This window comes from Carlito syrichta, unplaced genomic scaffold (assembly GCF_000164805.1).
Source record: "Carlito syrichta isolate Samal-C Ts95f unplaced genomic scaffold, Tarsius_syrichta-2.0.1 Scaffold86271, whole genome shotgun sequence".
NCBI lineage: Eukaryota > Metazoa > Chordata > Mammalia > Primates > Tarsiidae > Carlito > Carlito syrichta.
This window is the reverse complement of record NW_007030367.1, coordinates 374,020-386,511: the sequence shown is the minus strand read 5'-3', so window position 1 is coordinate 386,511 and position 12,492 is coordinate 374,020. Positions and strand designations below refer to the sequence as shown.

The 12,492-nt window shown below is 38.3% G+C and overlaps 1 protein-coding gene across 2 annotated transcripts in view; it reads left to right on the top strand.

Annotated features, from left to right (window-relative positions):
* Positions 1-10,487, top strand: part of MRPS35 (mitochondrial ribosomal protein S35) — a 44,664-nt gene extending 34,177 nt beyond the window's left edge. Inside the window, exon 7 of one of the 2 annotated variants that reach the window (XM_021711875.1) lies at positions 10,269-10,487. The gene's annotated coding sequence lies outside the window, so the exon portion shown is untranslated. The remainder of the gene's footprint in view (positions 1-10,268) is intronic. The other variant, XM_021711872.1, reaches the window with a different exon arrangement.
* Positions 10,488-12,492: the final 2,005 nt, after the last annotated feature.

Sequence of the window (12,492 nt, the reverse complement as noted above, 5' to 3'; positions counted from 1 at the left end):
ATATTTGAAATTTTTCTGTAGTAACCTTTTTTAAAAATCACAAAGACAAAACTGTATTTAGAGTAGAGCTAATAGTCTCATATAAAAGGGTTGGTGTGTAAATTGAATTAATTTTGTTCCAGTATCAGTATTAGCATGTTTGAATAATAAGATGTTTTTTGTTTTCGCTAATTCTATTCTTTATTTCTGTGAAGGGAATTTTCAGCAGTTGTTTAACATGAATGAGTAAATGTTCTTCTTTCTAGAATATTTGGATATGAAAGCATTAGTTTTCAGCTAGCGTGTCCTAAAGGTGTCCAGCTTCTAGTACTACTCAAATAAATTTAACATATAGCAAATATTCTAGAAGTATTTGCTATATGTTAAATCCAAATGGATGAAATTTAGTTGTTTCCCAAGTTTTATCATTTTCCTCTTTTCTCCTCATTTTGCATCTCCTCCCAGGTGATATAAATTATCATGTACATATTGACAGCTCTCAATTCTGTCTATCCCTAGGCCCCCCTCCTGAGCACCTTGTGTTAATTGAGATCTCCTTGTTGCAAGTCATAGAAACTCACTCAGTATCTTAAGCAGAAAACATACAAGGGCAAAAGGTGCTAAGTGATGGCAGAAGTAGGCAGAAACAGAAACTAGGACAATGTTCTTAAGGGTTCTTAGTCTCTGGGCTCTGTACTCTCTAGGCAGTTGCCTAACTTTTTTCTCTCTATAGACTGATTTCTTCTCCATTCTGTATGTTGGAAAGCATGACCTTGACTATTTCAGAGTTTATAGAACTAGGCACCCAGGGACGGGGGACAAGAAGAGAGACCAAACTAAAAACTAAATGAAGGTAAATTCTTTTCTAATTCAAACTCCAAGGGAGGTACTCTGCTTCAGTCAGGCTTTGTCTGGTAACTGTGGTCTCAGATGGGCAAAGTGATACATAAAAGGGAAGCATTGCTGTAAGGAACTAGTAATCTACACACTGGGATTGATGACTGATTGATTCAATGAATGAATAAACTGGCCTAGGTTAGGCTCTTGTGAGAAAAGGTATCACCAAATTAATAATGTATTATGGTTATGAGTTTTAAACCATTCTTATGTTTTAAAGAAAAAATATATTATGGATGAAGTGACAATAGCTAGAATTTCCTTCAGAATATTTTAGTAAGGGCATAGGGAAGGGGACAACTGATAGAGGCATATATGAAACAAGACTGGCTGTGAGTTAATTGTTCAAGCTCGGGCATGGGTGTGTGGCAGTTCATTGTGCTGTTCTCTTTACTTTTGTATACATTTGAAATTTTTCTATAGTAACCTTTTTTAAAAATCACAAAGACAAAACTATTTAGAGTCGATAGCCTCATATAAAAGGGTTGGCATGTAAATTGAATTAATTTTGTTCCAGTATCAGTATTAACATGTTTGAATAATGAGATATTTTTTGTTTTAGCTAATTCTATTCTTTATTTCACCTGAAGGGAACTTTCAGCAGTTGTTTCACACGAATGGGTAAATGTTCTTCTTTCTAGAATATTTGAATCTGAAAGCATTCGTTTTTAACTAGTGTGTCCTAGAGGTGTCCAGCTTCTAGTACTCTTCAAGCACATAGTAGGATCTCAGTGAATGTTTTTGAAAGAAAGCCACAGTGGTCACAAAACAATAGGGAGCTTTGTCTAGCACATTGTTTTCTTGTCATTTATTTGTTGAAGAAATTTTGTGTGTTTTCTTCTAAAGGTTTTCTGTCATTTGATTTTGCTGATTGTATGACCATTGTGTAATTTAATGTGTTCCATTGTTATCTGTAACTCCTTTAAATTGATAGTTGGATCTAGAACGTTAATCAGATTCCAATTAGATTTTTTTATTTTGGTAAAACTACTTCATTGTTGGTATTATAGTCTTCCAAGTACCTGACATTAAGCCGGGCATGGTGGCTCACACCTGTAATCTTAACACTTCGGGAAGTGGAGGCAAGAGGATTGCCTGAGCCCAAAGGGTTCGAGACCATCCTGAGCAGCTTGGTGAGACTTTGTCTCTATAATAAATCTAAAAAAATATTAGCTGTGCATGGTGGTGCATGCCTGTAGTTCCAGCTACTTGGAAGGCTGAGGTGGAAGGAATGCCTGAGCCCAGCAGGTCGAGGCTGCAGTGCAGTGGCCATGATAACAGGGTGGCACAGAGTGAGAGACCCTGACTCAAAAAAACCCCAAAAAAACTACATGATATCTAATTGTTTCTCTTTTTATGAAGTTAGCACTGTAGCTTTTTAAAGTCAGAAGTCATAGAAGAATTGTTTTTATAAGTGAAAATTATAGGTATTTACAGTAGGACAACTACTGTAAAATAAATTTAGTAATTACTGATCCAGAATAAATTCTCCAAAATCTGTTTTTGCAGACTTTTTAGAAACATTTAAAATTTTTGTTTGTATAGAACATGTAAGAGTTATCCTCCTAGTTTTTATATTTGTTGAACTTGTTAAATAGAATCATCATAAACCTATGGAGTTAATTAGTATAATATTAAAAAGGCTTTAGAATCTCATAGTTATGATCTCATAGTACAGATTTAATAATTATGTTAAGTAGCTCTGATATATATAACAGTATAGTTTTCTGCTGCCCTGTCTTTGACAATTCCTGCCTTTTGCTGTATTCAGAGTGCTTTTAAACTCATCCAGTGACTTGTTCATTTCAGCACTAATTTTCAATTTCAGATATTTGATTCTTTTTTATAGATCCAATTCTTTGTTGAAAGTCTTCATTTTTTTTTTTTTTTTGTCCATATTGTTTATCTTTTTCTCTGTTTTCTTTATTAACACATTAAGTTATTTTAAAGTCTTTGCTAACTTTATTGTCTGGATCATCTAAAAGTCTGCTTCTGTTGTTTGTTTTTCCCTTGGTTATTAATTACATTTTTCTTCTCTGAAAATCTCTAGTAACTATTTATTGCATGCCAGACATTGTTTATAAAAGACCCATCCATAGGCGCTCCAGTTGATATTATCCATCAGAAAGAATTTTCTCTTTTTCTCTTAGGCAGATAGGGTTGGGAGCTTACCATTTCAATTCACTCTAGATTGGGTTGGGCTAAGGCTGGGTTGCAACTTTTGTAAGAGTTAATTTACCTCTGGTTTGTCTCTTATCCTCAGGCATACCTTCCAGGATTTGGCAATTTAGCAAGTCTGACTCCACATCTCTGAAAGACTACCAAAGAGTCACTTGTTTCAGAAGTTTCAAGTTTAGCTTGCTGACCTCTAAACCCTTGCAGCCTCAGAATCTAGCAGATGTCTTGAGAGGGACATTGGTTAAGTGTTCAAAAAAGAATGTTCTTCCTCTAGCAAAACTTTGTCTCCTACACGTTGAGATTATGAGAGACTTCACTTTGCATTTCAGAAACCTAGTTCTCACTCCCTAGCTTCCCATATGTAGCTCCAGAACAGATCCAGTCATATTTGGGGCTTCCTAAATTCCATTTTGTTACACTAGCTGCTCGTTTCTCTTTTTCTGAGTCTTTCTGCATGGGCAAACTCCAGTCTTGTCTTGTACAGAATTAGAAAATGGCCTCAAGGAAGAAGAGGACTAGGGATTTTCGGAAGGATCCTCTCCATATTCTTGCAGTTTGGAATTCATATTCATCTAGTCCTCATTTATTTCCTAACTGTCTGATATCCTTAAGATTTTGGGAGGTAGGAGAGGGAATCAATTACTGGGCTTTTACTAGTTATAGCAGAAGTACAGGCATGGTGTGATTTACTATATCCTCTTTGTGGAAGTTTTTTGGTTTGTTTTGTTTTGTTTTGTTTTTTTGAGTGGTAGTCTCACTCTGTCACCCAGACTGGAGTGCAGTGGCCACTTCTGGCCACCGCAGCCTCAACCTGCTGGGCTCCAGTGATCCTTCCGCCTCAGCCTTCCAAGTAGCTGGAACTACAGGTGCGCGCTACCACGCCTGGCTCATTTTTTTGAGTTATTGTAGAGATAAGGTCTCGCCAAGTTACCCAGGCGAGTCTCAAACCCGCGGGCTCAGGCAATCCACTCACCTCAGCCTCCCAAAGGCGCGGGATTACAGGCTGAGCCACCGAGCCCAGCTTGTTTTGTTTTTTAACTTTTAATTTTTTTATTTTAAAGATGTGATGTACAGTTCAGGGTTAGGTATGCATATGTTCATTATGCAGGTACCCTTGTTGATGAGGTGTGCCCCCCGCTTCCCCAGGCAGATTCCCACTACTGCCAGTCCCACTTCCCCACCTCCTCCTGGCAGTTTCCCACTACTGCCAATCCTTTTCTTATAGTATTACACTAATTGTTCAAGGTCCACTTATGAGGGAGAACATGTGATACTCAGTTCTTTGTCTCTGTGAAAGATCACTCAGTATTATAGATTCTTAAGTCCATCCAGGTTGCCATGAAGTTAATGATTTTGTTCTTCTTTATGGTTGCATAATATTCCATCGTGTATATGTACCACATTTTTTTATCCAGTTCTCTTTTGATGGGCAGCATGGTTGGTTCCATGTTCTTGCTACTATGAACAATGCTGTGATAAACATACATGTGTAAGAGTGATTTGAGTTCTTCAGGGTATATTCCCAGTAGAGGGATTGCAGGGTCGTATGGAAGGTCAGTTTTTAGATCTTTTAGGAATCACCACACTGTTTTCCACAGAGGCTATATGATAGCCATCCTGACTGGAGTGAATGTGGAAGTTTTAATGTAAAATTAACAGAAAAATGTTTGGAGTTTTTTCCCCCAAAAGATTTTATATTTATTATATCTCTTAAATGAAAAATATTCCAAAGTAACTAGGTTCATGGAAAATATTACTGCCGGCCGGGCGTGGTGGCTCAGCCTGTAATCCCGCGCCTTTGGGAGGCTGAGGTGAGTGGATTGCCTGAGCTTGCGGGTTCGAGACCTGCCTGGGCAGCGAGACCTCATCTGTGCAATAAATAAAAAAAAAAAAAAATCAGCCGGGCGTGGTAGCACTCACCTGTAATTCCGGCTACTTGGAAGGCTGAGGCGGAAGGATCACCGGAGCCCAGCAGGTCAAGGCTGCGGTGGCCGGGAGTGGCCCGCACTCCAGTCTGGGCGAAAGAGTGAGACTCCAACTCAAAAAAAAAAAAAAAAAAGAAAAGAAAATATTACTGCCTTCATATTATGGACAAGGTCTAGAAGATGTTTTGGAATAGCTCCTTAATGTATCATTTACAGCCCTGCAGCTCTTCCAGTTAGCTTTGTTCTCTCTTCACTGACAAGACCCATTTGATTGACATTCCTCTGTGAAAACTTGCATATTAATAGCCCCCCAAAATTGTCCTCAACTGTAAATATAGTGATAATGCTTAGTTTTTATTTTTCCTGCTTGAAAAACTAAGATTCTAAAGAAATATATTGTAAATTTTTTTTCTTATATTTATCACGAGACTTCAGAAAATTAGATTTCTTTTTGAATCCTGACCTGATGCACAGTCTTAAGACACATAATTTTTATAAAAGGGGCTTGTTGTCTGTCTTATTTGTGTGTATCTTTTCTAACCTAAATTTGCTTAGACATAAAAAAACCTGCACCCAAAGGAAACTGCAAGAAAACTGGAGATATCTTAGTTATTTTTAAATATTTTAATTTTAAGGTATTTAATTAACTAAGAAAATTAAATCTAATGGGTGGTACATATATCAAGATGAGAAGTAGCAAACATCATTAAAACTATCACCTTTAGAGAAAATATCACCTTAAAAATAGCAGTTATATGATTTTGTGAGTGGGACTAATATGGTAAACATTTGGACAGTTGGATGTGTATTTACATTGACCTTTAAAGTTTCAATTTACTGCTTGGTAGTTCTAGTGGTGGGGCACGTGTCATGTGTGCTTTGAAGACATTCTCCAAAAATACTCTTCCCCAAGTTTTTGGCATAGGTACATAAGTTTTAGAGGTTGGCAAACATGTATTTGAATCCCTGTCTTCTTTGAAGTTATGTTATTAATAGCAAACGTTTATTTAGTGTTTACTATGAGCCAGGTGTCCTGAGTACATGGATATTCTTTACCTTTTAAAATTCTCAGAACAGCCCTGTGAAGTCAGTTCTTACAGAGATGCAAGATCAAGAACTCACCTATTACAGTAGTAAATGAAGAAGTTAGAATTTAAACTCACATCAGGGAAACACCACAACCCATTTATTTATTTATTTATTTTATTATTATTATTATTTTTTGAGTTGCAGTCTCACTCTGTCACCCAGACTGCAGTGCGGTGGCTGGGAGCAGCCTTGACTTGCTGGGCTCTGGCGATCCTTCCACCTCTGCCTTCCAAGTAGCTACAACTACAGGCACGTCTACCATGCTCACTCGTTTTTGATTTATTGTAGAGATGAGGTCTCGCCAAGTTGCCCAGGCGGGACTCGAGCCAGCGGGCTCAGGCAATCCACTCACCTCAGCCTCCCAAAGGTGCGGGATTACAGGCTGAGCCAACGAGCCCAGCTACAACCCATTTGAAATACTGACATATAATCTCCCAGGGTGACCTTGAGCAAATTGCAGATACACAGCCCTTTATCTGTACTTCCAAAACCCAAAAAGCTTTGGAAATGGATAGTCTTTCCATAGTTTATTTAATAGCATACATTTTACCTGAATGGAAGAGAATCTGTGTTTTTTTGTTTATCCCACTTAGTGTGAATATTCATATATGTTGTTGCAAAAATAGTAATGTATTGGATTAAAGGGTGCTGCTGCTGCTGTTGTAGACCCCTTCTGGAGACATTACAAAATTTATGTTATATGCACTGCATTAGCTTTCTAAGATACAGAAAGTTCTGAAACCTAAAGACCTCCAAGAGATTGTGGTCCTTTATTTAACTCTCCTAATATTTAGCTTTCTTATCTGTAGAAATGTTAACATCTGTTTCAGTAAGTCTTAGAAAGAATTATATGAAATAATTAACATGTGTAAGCATTTCAGGTACTGGTATATAATAAGTATTTACTTCGTTGGGATTGTTACTATCATTATCTTGGAATTTATATTCAGCTGTGCAGAGTATGGATCCTCAAGCTAGAATATGTAGAAAATGTGCATTTTATTTAGCTTGCAGCTGAAATGCAATACTGCATTATATTGGTACAGGATGAGTGAGCATTTGTGCCTTTTCCAGAATGTAGTTCCTTTCTCTTGCCAGTGACGGTTTAGAAGAGTAGTGATTTTCTCCAGTAACACTTTATCCTGTGATGCAGGGTTTCCTAACCTTTTCATGCCTTTGCACACATAGAAACTTCTCTACTGAGATCAATGAAGAAGGAGGCTGTGTCTGTTCCTGGTACTCCAAGCTCACCTGGCCACCTATAATACACCTAAGCAGACCAGTGTAGAATGTATATACCAAGTGTAAGGGGAAGAGAAATTAAATTTTGAAAATTAATTTGGACTCTGTGTAAGCATCTATTTTGCTTTGTTTTGTTTTGTTTTGTTTTGAGTTGGAGTCTCACTCTGTCGCCCAGACAAGAGTGCAGTGGCTGCTCTCGGCCACCTCAGCCTCGACCTGCTGGGCTCCGGCGATCCTTCTGCCTCAGCCTTCCAAGTAGCCAGAATTACAGGCACGTGCTACCACGCCCGGCTGATTTTTTGATTTATTGTAGAGATGAGGTCTCGCTTCCCAGGCGGGTCTCGAACCCGCGGGCTCAGGCAATCCACTCACCTCAGCCTCGCAAAGCGCGGGATTACAGGCTGAGCCACCGAGCCTGGCTGTAAGCATCTATTTTGAAGCATTTAAGAAAATCCAGATAAAACCTATGAAACTTACAATTTTTATACAGTTAAGTCTCTTGTTTGTCTTATAGCAGTAAGGAAAAAGATGGGATGACTGTTTTACATAAAGCTTTATAAAATGTATTCATTGGCCTCTTAAATTAAGTATACTTCACTTATAAAGTTGTGAAAAAACTGTGACATTGTCTCGAAGACAAGAGTAGATAGGACCAATAATGTCTTTAATTTAGTGCATTTGATTTTTTTAAGGGGCTGGCATTTATTCCTTCCCCACATTTTTTAGTAGAAATTAGGTGGACTTGGCTGGGCTCAGTGACTCAGCCTGTAATCCCAACACTTTGGGAGCCCAAGGCGAGTGGATTGCCTGAGCCCGTGGGTTCGGGACCAGCATGGGCAACTTGGTGAGACCTTGTCTCTACAATAAAATAAGAAATTAGCCAGGCTAATTTCTTATTAGTGGTAGTGTGCGCCTGTAGTTCCGGCTACTTGGAAGGCTGAAGTTAAAGGATCGCTGGAGTCCAGCAGGTCAACGCTGGAGTGGCCGTGAGTATGCCACGGCACTCCAGCCTGGGTGACAGAATGAGACTCCAATTCAAAAAAAACCAAACAAACAAGAAATTAGGTGGGGTAGGATAATTTTGTCAGTTAATTTTTTTCAACATACACATTCTGAGTTTGTTAGAAATTATCTGCAACAGGGTTTTGGGGAAGGGCATAACAAGTTCTTTCACATTACACCCTCCAAGCCTAAGCCTCCCCCACCAGATAAAAAAAAAAAAAACATAGAGTTGATTCTAACTGGATGTATCTAGGACACAAGCTGGGATACTTTTGCCAACCATAAATTCCATATAGGAAGATGGGACAAACATGCAGGAATTGTGAGTGTACATATCCTACTTTGGCTCAGGAACTTGGGGGTCAGGGAAGACACCCAATATCTTATTGGTTTCTCTTGAAGGACAGGTTCTTGGTTTGAAGGATTTAAAGGAGGATTTCTTCTTCTTTGGGGTCTCTTTGTGATGGGGGAAGCCTCTTCCTTGGACCTCTGTGATCTGGATACGGTTTACTGATTCAGTCAGTATCATCCTCAATGACTTTCCTGTTTGTGGTTGGTGGGGCTCCTTTTTTCCCTCTGTGGGACAAATTTCCAATGCTTTTTTCTGTTTTCAGGGGCACTTATAGTGGGGATGGGGAGGGGAGGGTGACAGGGGTGGAAACTTCCTGCTTCTTGGTGCTCATTTAGCTCTGAGGAGTCTTGGGGCTGTCTACTCAAGCTGGGGCCTCTTTCAGGGAATTTTTCAGAGGTGGAATATTGTTTCTGACAGTCTTACAAATATACTTCCCTTTTAATATTTTACCACCTCTAAAAGTTGTTACTCAAAATAGTGAATGATTCCATAATAGCCTATAGCTCAGAATACTATTATGTTAATTTGGAAAGAATGTGGCTGAAATTCAGCATTTCTTAGAAATAAGACATTTTAGTTATTAGCTGTGTTGCCTGATTCTTCACAGAATGTTGTTACATCTCCATTTAAATCATAAATCGGAATTATACTATATTACTGTAAAAACTACCTGCATTCCCTAGAAGAGCATGGTAATAATTTTTGTAAGGACAAACAAGTAGTAACAAAACATTGTTTCCATTATGGGAAAGAAAGTAAAGATAATAACAAAACAAAATTCTAGGCTATATGAAGTCATTATGACTAAAAATTACATATCGTACACTGTTTTTAATTTTATTATAATAATGGTTTTTTCCTGTCATCCCCACAAGCATGTTTCAAAGATAAATACAGTTCTCTCAGCTCTCATTATTGTTAAACTAAAAAATGTGAAATATTGATGTGTTAGGGTTTAGGGGATAGAAAGCTTCAAAAAATGAGTTTTCTCTATCTGCTGGAAAACAGTGTAGCTTTGTAAGTGAAATTTGCAAGGCAGATAAATTGTAAGTTATGGGGATAGCATTAGTGAGTGGTAACCAAGCTTGGTGACTGGTATGCACATAGCAGAGTGCAGCTCTGACATGCTGGTGCGGGTGGGTAATAACGCTGAATCGGGTCACAGTGCACAGATTGTTGGCCAAGGGCTCTCCGCATTTTGCAAACAGCTCTCTCTTCTCCTTAAAAAAAAAAAACAAGCCAGCTCGGTGGCTCAGCCTGTAATCCCACGCCTTTGGGAGGCTGAGGTGAGTGGATTGCCTGAGCCCACGGGTTCAAGACCCACCTGGGCAACTTGGCGAGAACTCGTCTCTACAATAAATCAAAAAAAAAAATCACCCAGGCATGGTAGCGCATGCCTGTAATTCCGGCTACTTGGAAGGCTGAGGCAGAAGGATCACCGGAGCCCAGCAGGTCGAGGTTGCAGTGGCTGGGAGCAGCCACTGCACTCCAGTCTGGGCGACAGAGTGAGACTCCAACTCAAAAAAAAAAACCCAAAATAAACACATTTTTTCTTTTGATTATATTGCTCAGAATTCAGAACTCGTTTTTTTTTTTCCTTTCAGAAAACTGAAGAATGGGAAAAAAACAAGACTGAAGCAGACATGGAAGAGTATGTATGGAAAAATAGCTCCTCAGAAAAAAATATCCTGGAAACACTTCTCCAGATTAAAGCCACTGAGAAAAATGTGGAAGTAAATAAAGAAGAGCTCCTGGGTACTAAAGAAGTTGAAGATTACAAAAAGTCTGTTGTTAGTCTTAAGAATGACGGGGAAAATGAAAATACCCTTCATCAGTACAAAGAATCAGTGAAGAGACTATTAGTACAAAGAATCAGTGAAGAGACTATTAAATGTGACATGAATTGAGAAGTAGAAAAATCTGCTTGATTTATTAATGTTATGATTTATGTAGTCAATATATATTTTGACATAAAATTGAAAATGTTTTTAAAAACCATTGTTTTACATCAGAGTTAAAATTATTCCTTTTATACTAATGCTCAATGGCAATGACTATTCCAGTTTATTCCCCTGGGCAACAGACTAATTAGATTTCTGATTTCTTCTGATTCTAAAGTTGATTCTTAAATAGATCTGCAAGCCATGTCCTATATCTAGGACGTATCTGATTTTATTTCTACGTAACAACCTAAGTATTCATGTATATAAGAGGATACCAAAAAAGTGTATACACATTTTAAGAAAGGAAAAACTGTATTAAAGTTGTAATACTCAATATATGCCAATAATAAAAGGTAAATACAAGTCACATTTGACTTCTTCAATAACAAGAGGTGCTCATAATGGTTACCATCAACGTGCAGGCACTTCTGATTACAGCGAACTACCGCAGAACTTGTTGCTGTGCGAGGCCTTCCAGATCTTCCCTTGTACACATCACACACAGTACCATGCATCTCAAAGTTATCACGAATGCGTGCGGTTGTTAGGCATGTTGGAGGTTCTGTTGCATACTCACACCTCCATTGTCATTGTACTTCCACCATGTTCTCGAATTTCCAATACCACTTCAAAATGGTCTCGCTTTCCTCAAATGACAATCGTGCTTCGAACATTTTCTTTGATCGTTCTGCCTTTCACGTGGTGACGCCAGCATTCATTTGATTAACGCCATCTTTTGAGTGAACATCATACTACACATTGCTACCATAATTCAATTCAACTTAGAAAATACATAGGTAACATCACTTAAACTGTGTATACATTTTTTTGAAACCTCCTTTTATTATTGGCATTTAATTTATTTTGACACCTGCCACATTTCCTTCCCAACCAGCTTGCATTCAGTGGTTGCTTTTGAATCATGGTTTTGATTATTTGGGAAGGTAGGCCAGAGTCCATCCCCTGACTTGCAGTTCACACAACTGCTATCTAGCCAATCCATTATCACAGTTGCCGATTCTGTTCTAGAAACAGGTCTGCAGAAGCATGTTCTAACCTAAAAAGTTTGTACCGTCCCTCTCTTTGGGGGCACTTTATAATGACTTAACTCTGCTTACATCCTACTATTGTGGAGCTCTTGTTGTCAAGTCCAAGCTTGCAGAAAAGCAGACATGGAGATTACCTGGTTTCTATCCCTCTGGATGCCCCAGTTAGAGCTGCACAACCCAGGAAAGAGGAGGCATAAGGACCTTGAATTAATTGGAGTGAAATTACAGGACAGCAACTGCCCTAAGAAACATTCCATTCAATCTGTCATTTCAGTATTTTTAAATAGATCTGCAAGCCATTTCTTCTCACTTCTAAGATTGTTGACAAGTAATTAATTTAAAATCAAAATAAATTATTCAGAGTTTACTTGCCTAATAGATTTACTTAGCCTAACAAAGAATGTAAATGAAAGCCAAAAGGAACAAGTGCCTAAATCATTTGTATAAAACGAAGGTATGATTTGATATGAGTAAGGCCAAGGGTCTGTGGTCTTGAGTCAAAAAGGGAAAGCAAAGCATGCTGTGTTCCATTGGATGGAAATCACGAATGAAAAGCAAAATAGATAAAACTGAATTTTTCATGTTTAGAGCATACTTTAAGAAATGTATCAGTACACTTGGAGACTCACATAGGGTTAAGGGAAACTGATGCAGAAACAGGATTGAAGAGGGAAACATTTTGAAAACTAAAAGCTGAGAAGAGATGATCATTTGGGAACATGTGAAGAAGAGGTAGCTTAGGGTGGTCCACTCTGTGTAGTAATATAGTGCTGATGGAAGCAGGAGTAATGTGTAATAAATAATTTGATTTTGCCTCAGTTTCTGGGAGGTAATCC